Source organism: Helianthus annuus, chromosome 5 (assembly GCF_002127325.2).
Source record: "Helianthus annuus cultivar XRQ/B chromosome 5, HanXRQr2.0-SUNRISE, whole genome shotgun sequence".
NCBI lineage: Eukaryota > Viridiplantae > Streptophyta > Magnoliopsida > Asterales > Asteraceae > Helianthus > Helianthus annuus.
In genome coordinates this window covers 156,260,734-156,270,198 of record NC_035437.2, presented here as the reverse complement: position 1 = coordinate 156,270,198, position 9,465 = coordinate 156,260,734, and positions in this window count along the sequence as shown.

Genomic DNA, 9,465 nt, shown 5'->3' with positions numbered 1-9,465 from the left:
ACTGAGTGGAGAAGATGAAACTTTATAAATATATATTTAATATTTTCATTGAAGGGTAAAAAGACAAATTTGCCCTTATGTGGGGTCTATGTGATCAGATTTAACATTGAAAATTAAATGGGTTTGTCATAAAGGACATAACGTGCAAGATTTTGACACGTTAAGGACAAAACTCATCAATTTTAAAGGTAAAGGATAACGCCTGAAATTTGGGACAAACATAAAGGACAAAACTTGTAATTTACTCTTGCATTAATAAAAGATTTAGAGTACTAAAGTTATGCACATCAAAAGTTTGTTTACCAGAAACTATTGAGTATTGTTTTTGTTAAAGAGCACAATTGTTGAGTTTTGGTTGCATATTTGATCGGTTTACAACCATTGAATTATGAGCATTCCGGTCAACAACTGGTCTTGGGTGTGGATGAGTTGAAACATATATTAGTTCATAAATACACCTAGAGTTTGAGCCAAATGATAAATAAAAAAAATGTTACGTTACAAAGGATATAGAAACGAGAGGTAATCTACTTTAGAGTTGACTACATGAATGGTTTTTAATGGTATGTCTATACTGGCATATTGTGGTTTTGGTCTATAAGACTATGTGTAAGGGTGGAACAAAATAATGCCTCCACCATGGGGTATTATTCGACACGTGTCATCCTAGTCAGCATGGGGCATTATTGCAAAAGTGGTGTAGTGGACATAATGCCTTATAATGCCCCCTTCCAATTATTAAAAAAAAAAAAAAAGGAAAGTAGTTGCTGCAGGTCAAAGTCCTCCTCATTGGCTAGTCAAAGTGCTCCTCACACTCCATTGGCCACATCCATTTTCCTTCCAACCCATTTAGCGTTATAATTAATTATAATTAAAACGCTGGCTTGCAAATTTTCAAAAAAAAAAAAAAAACGCCTCATAACGCCTAGTGTAGTGGGGGAGGGGGCGTTTTGGGGCGTTTTTTTTTCAATGTTTTTAAAAAATCACGCCCCACTACGGATGGTCTAAGTATCACTAGTACATTTTTGGCTTCTTTTATTTGCTCGCAGGCAACACAAATAGTCCTTAGGGTGGCGTACGCTAATTTTGTGTTTGTTTTGTGCATGTAAAATGTATGTTTACCTTTAATGCTAAACGATAAAAAAATAAAATAAATAACATAATTATTATAAAACCTCATTTCTGTAATATATCCTCAACCCTGATCCGGATTGTAATATATATCCTCAACCCTGATCCAGATAACCCACTCTCTCGTCAAAACTTAAACTTGGTTTCAAGTAGTGTAGGTCTCGATACAGATCGTTGGACTACGATGATTTCTTTTTTCGGATGCCGTTGTTGAAAGGCAAACATGTATAGAGAAAAAACGGCTAGGGTTTACTCAATTGAAAAGTGTTGAATCCAAAAGAAAAGAAAATAAACATTATATAGCCAGGCTACGGGCTTACTAGTTAACGGGCCAACGCCCACAATAAACTAATCAACTAAACTTATTTTATTACGCTAACATCTCCCCTCAAACTCACAATGCAACATTAATAAGCATTGAGAGTTTTCACACAAGAATCGGAACCGAGACGCCGCCTGAGCCTTTGTAAAAATATCTGCAATCTGCAAGGATGATGGAACAAAAGGAAGCGAAATTGTTCCAAGCTGAAGATGTTGACGAGTAAAATGACAATCTATCTCAATAAGTTTTGTTCGCTCATGAAAAACAGAGTTCTTAGCAATCTGCATAGCACTTTGGTTATCACAATGTAAGGGGGTTGGTTGAGAGATTATAACACCCATATCTGCAAGAAGCCATCGTAACCAAACAATCTCACATGTAGTCACAGCCATTGCACGATACTCAACCTCAGTATAAGATCTTGAAACAACATCTTGTTTCTTACTTTTCCATGATATTAATGAATCTCCCAAGAAAACACAAAAACCAGTGGTGGATTTACGATCATTACGATCACTATCCCAATCAGCATCACTGTAGGCATGCAACTCCAGAGAAGATGTTGAGGGAAACAAAAGACTTTGAAACTGAGTGCCTCGAAGATATCTCAGAATACGAAGAACAGCTCCCCAATGAACAGAAGTAGGAGCAGTAACAAACTGGCTAACGACATGAACAACATGAGCAATATCTGGACGAGTAATTGTAAGATAAACCAAGTTGCCTACAACAGTACGATACAAACTCGAATCAACCAATGGAACACCATCAGTGGGAGAATACCATGCATTGGTTTCAAGAGGAGTGTCAATAGTTTTGTTATCAGAAAGCCTTGCCCTCTAAAACGAATCAGAAATATATTTTATCTGAGAAAGGAGGTATCCTTTCTGAGACTATGCCACCTCAATACCCAAAAAATACCGTAACATACCCAGATCCTTCATAGCAAAGCGGTGATCTTAATCACGCTTTAGGGACTCAATACCCTCATAATCATCTCCTGTAATAATCATATCATCTACATATAGAGACAGAAGAATGCGCCCTGCACTCGTACAACTAATAAATAATGCTGAATCGTGATTACTTTGAACAAAACCAAGAGAAGTAATCACTGTAGAGAATTTCTCAAACCAGGCACGACGGGCCTGTTTGAGGCCATATAAAGCTTTCCGAAGCCGATAAACTTCACCAGACATATGAGCAATGCCTGGGGGATGAATCATGAAAATCTCCTCATGGAGATCACCATTCAGGAATGCATTCTTGACATCCATTTGCCAAATCTTCCATTGACGAACTGATGCAACAGCTATTAGAGTACGAACTGTAGTCATTTGTGCCACTGTGGCAAATGTCTCCTCATAATCCATACCATACTTTTGTGAGTATCCTTTTGCTACAAGTTTGTCCTTATATCGCTCACTAGATCCATCAGACTTTGTTTTAATCTTATATACCCAACGACAACCAATTGCATGTTTACCAGGTGGTAGTGGAACCAAATCCTATGTGTGTGTCTGATGAAGAGCAGTGAGCTCTTCAGCCATAGCATTCTGTCAAAGAGGATTAGAGACAGCCTCTCTATATGATTCAGGTTCAGACAGATGATGTATATTTGCAATGAAGGAGGCAAACGAAGGCGAGTAGGTAGAGTAGGCAAAATCTGGTAATTTGGTGGACTTACATTCACGAGAAGACCTCCTCAGACGTGGAACTGTCTCAGCAGGTGAAGGAGTTGTCTCGGGCATAGCCGAACCTGAAGTTGTGTCTGGCGATGTATGGGTATCTTGAACTGACCCACCAGATGCTACCAGCCCATCAGATTCTATTGGCCCATCAGAATCAGCAAACGTAGCGGGAACATTGGACGATGTTGATGCATCAATGTCATAATTGAAGGGGTCAATGTTTAGGAGATCTGACTTTGTTACATTATGTGATCCGGATAGAATCGAATAGAAAGAAATATGCTCGAGGAAGATAACATGCCGTGACACATACAACTTCTTACTAACAGGATCAAAACAACGATATCCTTTCTGTGCAGTGCCATAACCTTTCGGACCACTGGCATAACCCAAAAACACACATAATGATGACTTATTTGACAATTTGTCTCGTTTAACATGAGGACGAAGAACAAAGCATGTACATCCAAAAACCCTTAATTCGTCGTAATCTGGGAGTTCACCATACAGTTTCTCAAAAGGAGATATCCCAGAGCTATGAGAAGTAGGGATCCGATTAATTACATGTTGGGCAGTTAGGAGTGCTTCTCCCCAAAAAATACCCGGGACATCGGTGGATAAAAGAAACGAGCAAGCAGTTTCCATAAGATGATGATGTTTCCTTTCAGCTACACCATTCTACTGAGGTGTGTCGGTACAAGATACCTGGTGTATTGTACCATCTGATGCAAGTAACTGGGTAAAGACATTGGAGGTATATTCACCCCTTTGGTCACAACGAAAGCACTTTATCACAACCGAAAATTGGGTCTTAACATAGGCTCTAAAGTCTTTGTAAATACCAAAGAACTCAGATCTATGTTTCATAAGATACACCCAGGTATAACGAGTATAGTCATCTATAAAAGATACATAATAAATCGACCCACCCTTAGTGGATACAGGTGACGGACCCCACACATCAGAATGTACAATATCAAAAGGAGCCAAAGAACAAGATGTACTTCGTGCAAAAGGCAGCGCGGAAAACTTTGCAAGTTTGCAACCACTACAATAAGAAATATCACAAGTATTCAACTTACCCAAAGCACCTGTAGAAACCAAAAACTTTAAACGAGACGCGGACACATGTCCCAATGGAGAATGCCACTGATAAAAGTCAGGAGATGAATGAGTCAAATGAAAGGATGACAAGTCAACACTAGAAGCAGCAACATCAATTTCTTTGAGATCATCCAAGACATAAAGTCCACCTACCCTATGACCGGTCCCAATCACCCTCATAGAACGTGAATCCAATACACAACAAATAGAATCAGAGAAGACCACCAAATGACCAGATTTGCACAACTGACTAACCGAAACAAGGTTTAAAGCAAGATTTGGAATAAAATAGACATTAGTGAGAGAAATATGAGGAGTAACAACTGATCCAACTTTAGGGTGGACTTAGAAACACAACTTAGAAATAAACAATGTTTTGATTTATGTTTGATACAATTTGACCATGTTTTGGAACCATGTATGATATTTTAATATTTATGAAATCTTGATTAATTTTATTGTCACAAATTAGTGTTATGATGCTATGAACAATCGTGTTTTCATCTCACTTTGATGTTTCCGCCATCGGTTGGGGTGTGACAAGTAAGATCATAATGCAACTTCAAATCACTAGCCAACTTAACTAAAACGAGTCAGAATCAAAAGTCAAAGAAGAAGTCAAACTGTTTGACTTTCGGTTGCGAACCAGACTATAAGAAGGAAACGACAAGTTGAACATGATCTAACATGTTCTAATATGTTATACCAACTAATATAATGTCAAAAATATGTGTTTAGATACTAATTGACTTAAAAAAGGCCTTTAGGAGTCGAACCCAGGGCCGAACAAAACCCCATCAGTCGTGCGTGCGAACCAATAGACCTTCACCTGTTATCTTCTATTCCACCGGATTGCCTTATTCCTCCATTAAGTTATTATCTTAACTACACCCCCAATAGGATCTTGGTGCATTACTAAAAGCCTTCCCAAAGGATCTCGATGTAATATCATAAGCCTTTGTGTTGATGCCTATTTTGTGTCTGTAACTTGTTCTATTTAAGCGTTGTAATTTACGGTCTTTTATTATCGAGTCTGTATTTTCGTCTGTCGACCAAGTCGGATATCCTCCTATCCTACTTGTGTCCGACAGTTTGTCTCATCTGTTATGTAATGGTTATAAGATTGTGCATGTTGCATATTGGGTAGATAAGTTTATGTTTGTGTGTTTATTCAGTCTGCTGCAAACTGTTTGACAGTTTGCAGCATACAAGTTTTGCAGCCCTCGACGAAACACCTATGTTTCGTCGAGTACATGTATGACGAAACTCCCTTGGGTGGTCAATCCAAGTTTCGCCGTGAACAGTGACGAAACACCTAGTGTTTCGTCGACTTTGGTGTTTCGTCAAGCCCAGTTCAGTGTTTCGTCAACACTTGGGCTGGGTTGCCTATATAAACACAACATGGTTTCTGTGTGAAACTATGAGAGCATACCCACTATGAAAGTCTACTATCAAACATTTTGTGTATTTGTTTGATCCTTGTTCTCATCCGTTTTAATCAATTGACTGTGTTTCGTTGGTTACTTCGTGTTGTGTTTATCTGTGTTTGGTTTGGCATCGTCACGAGGATTCCGCACTCGTGACCGTGTTTGATATAAATAAGGGTTTGGTTTCGAAATCGATCCTCCGAGATTCGGGACCTACAAGTGGTATCAGAGCCTTGGCTCTTATCCTTGTTTAAAACCAAACATAGTTGGGATTTTATCAAGTGTTGAAACTGTGTTGTTGTTGTTTTTTCTGAAAACTGTTATCCTTGAAGTTCATATTTTTCTGGAAAAGAACTCTTATAATCTGTTAGATCTTGTTTGTTTGCTAAAAAGTTTTATCAAAAACCTTGTTTGCATGATTACATAGTAAAACCGGGTTTTTAGTGAAAGTTTTGTGCAAATCTGTGATTCGGAAAATCCTCCAGTGAAAAACTTGGCCGGAAAGTTCAAGTGTTCATCAGTGTTGTTCATATCTTCAAAGTGTTCTTGAGATATTTATTGATTTTACAATTAAAAGATAAATTGAAAATGGATTGAAATATTGACACCATGCTTGGGTTGGTAAGATAGGCATGTTGTAAGTTGAATCGGGTGTTCTTTGTCAGACAAAAAGATAAGATTTCCTTTGAAAAATCTCACCAACTTTCTCACCAACTATCCGTGACCTTATCTCGATGAAAGACATAAGCGACGAAACCCCCCAGTGTTTCGCCAAAAGGAACTTCGACTAAACACCTAGTGTTTCGTCAAAGGTACTGTTGACGAAATGTAACAACCCGGAATTTATAAAACTCTAAATCAGAATTATAAAGTGCTAATTAAACAGGAAGCAGCTAACTAGGAAATTATAACCCAATCAGCTACGAGCCTTGTAGTGGCATATAAGAAGGTTAAAACACCTAGATTATAAATTAAACAAAAGCTAAGGAACCAAACTTGCAAAGATTGAAAGTAGAATGTTAAAATAGAAATTAACACACCAAACACACACATACGTGCGTGTCTGGGTCGATCAGAACAAGGGGGGCGATCAGGGATTCCTTTTTCAAACCCAAATCCTCACAAAAGCTCAAAATTGGAAGCCTAAATCAAGTCTAAATCGATTTTCAAGCACAAATTCATGATCACCTAGTTGAAAGGATCATAAGGTATGTAAAATTTTGATGTTTTGATTCATCTTAAATTCTAGGTTAATTGTGAGAAACTGAAATCGAGCTTAAATATGTGATGCATGGATGAATCTTGAAGTAATATGATGTCTAGGGTTAAACCCTAGATGATTCTTGTGAAAACCTTGCATCATACTTGTAGGGTTTGTGATTACCATGGTAAGTGGTTAATGAAATTGTAGAAGTTAAACAAACACTGAGATTATGATTTGCTATTTTAGTGAAACTGAATTTATGTGTTAAATTCAGAAAAATATTGATGTTGAAACTTGTTGCAAATTGCCCAATTGAAGTGGATATAGAAGGAAATAACATGTCAAGAAACTAATAATGATTATGTAAGAATTTGACCCGCTAGGTGTTTGTTAAAACGCCTAAATGAAGAATAAAATGTTAAATCGGACAAAAACGCAGATTTGAATATCATAATAAATTGTCCATTATTGATTATAAAAGAGTTCTAAATTGATGGTGAATGGAACTCTTTAGGTAAAGCATCCGGATCGTCAAGTGGACAAGCCGGAGGTGAAACACGCTTGAAGGGTACACTTTGAAGGTACGCGACTTATAGTTTCGTTACATTATGTTAATTGTTAGTTTTACTTAGTTATATTGCAATTTGGTAAACAAGGAAAACCGTTAAGTCACGGGAGTGACAAAGTGCCTTAGACAAGTAAAACGGGTCAAAAACATGAGTTAGAAATTTAGTTTGGATGTGTCTAGCAATGGAGACACCCATTCGGCATCCAAACGGGTCAAAACAAGTTGTCTTACAAACATAGAAGTTAATAACCATCACTTGTGATTGGTTATATATCAAGCGTAGGTCATGTATCGGACACGCAAATCCGTTACAAAAGCATGAGCCCTTGTAGAAGGATTATAGTTCGGAACATTCGCTTGTCAAATGATTCTGAAAGGCATGGTTAAATTCTTGGAAATAAACATGATGGTTATTACATAAGCAACCCTCAGGAGGGGAGCAAAAGCTCATATTTGGTAAACGTAGAAATGGGTGCATTGGCCTAAAATTTATGGTGATAATAATACATATTGTAGAACTTGTAGATAAATGGGTCAAATAAACAAGAGACGAATTACAGTACAACTGTTTTTGAAATAATATTTTTATGCAAATCATGTTGATAAACGTGTCCGTAATTAAATTACGGTCACGTAGGAAAAAGCATCGGCTAAAACGGACGCCCGAGTCAAAAGTTATGTCGATTTAAAGTTCGGAATTGAGAAAAAGAGTGCTGGGCTGAATTGCAGCTCCAAACAACAAACAGTCTGTCGAAATTGCATGCTGGCATCACGCCACAGCCGAAGACACGCAACGTCGCGCGACGCGACGGCGGTGGCGCGGCGCGACGACCGCCCTTCTCCTTCCTCGTGCGACGCCAACACCCCAGATCCGAGAATTTTTTTTTTTATACTTTTGTGTATGGAACTTGTTTATTCTTGATTATCAAAGAGTCAAAACTAATTATTTCCATTGTTTTGACCGTAGGTGAAGATGGACCTAACCCGGATGGTGATCAAGCTATTATCAAGAACCGAACGCACTAAACAAAGCTTCCGCACTTGATCTATTTTGTTTTAGCAATATGTAGATACTTGAACTATGTTTTCAAACGTTATCTAGTAGACACTTGAAGTTATGTTTTGTACGTTTAATGGATAATTTGCTTTTAAATAGAATATTAGGATCAAGTATGATCTTTTAATCAGGAAAGTTTTTGTAAACTCGATATTTTAGTACTAAATGCTTATCTTATATCTTTAATCTCGTTATATTAAGTCGGGTCTTACAAGTTGGTAATCAGAGCTAAAGGTTGTCAATAAAGTGTGTTCGGTTCAAGCTTGATCAAGCATCCGGTAAGAGTTAATTGTTTTAAGTAGATTTAGAGAATATAGAAATGAAACATGAATTAATATGCACGAAAAGAGTGTGTAAGCTCACTCAAACATGGGAAATGCATGAAACAAGAACGGTTGAATCAAGTTATGAACTTGATTAAATCGAAACAAGTAAATCATATGTTATATATGAAATGTTTAACAGTTAATGTAAACATTTCAGTATTAAAGATGGCGGATGAAAGTAACGATGATGCGGTGCCAAGAGTCACCGAGCAAATGAGAGAAGTGATTGCCGAAGAGGTTGGAAAGGCAATTGAAAACAGTTTGTCTGGTTTTATTGATAAAATTCAAAACTCAGTTCTGTCGATAGTGGACGAGAGAATCAAGAAATTGGAAGATAGTGCCAATCTAGCAAAGGAAAAGTCCGAAGGACGAAAGCCTTGCTCATACAAGGAGTTCATGGCGTGCAAACCGCCAGTCTATAATGGGGAGGTAGACCCAATAGTATGCCAGCGATGGCTAACTGATATCGAGGGGGTATTCGAGAGAACCCATTGTAATGAAGATGACTACGTAGCCTATGGTACGGGTCAATTAATGGGTCAAGCGAAAGACTGGTGGAATAACAAAAAGAAAGAAATTGGAAGTGAAGCGGCTAAGGCCATGACATGGGATGAATTTAAGACGCCATTTCTTAA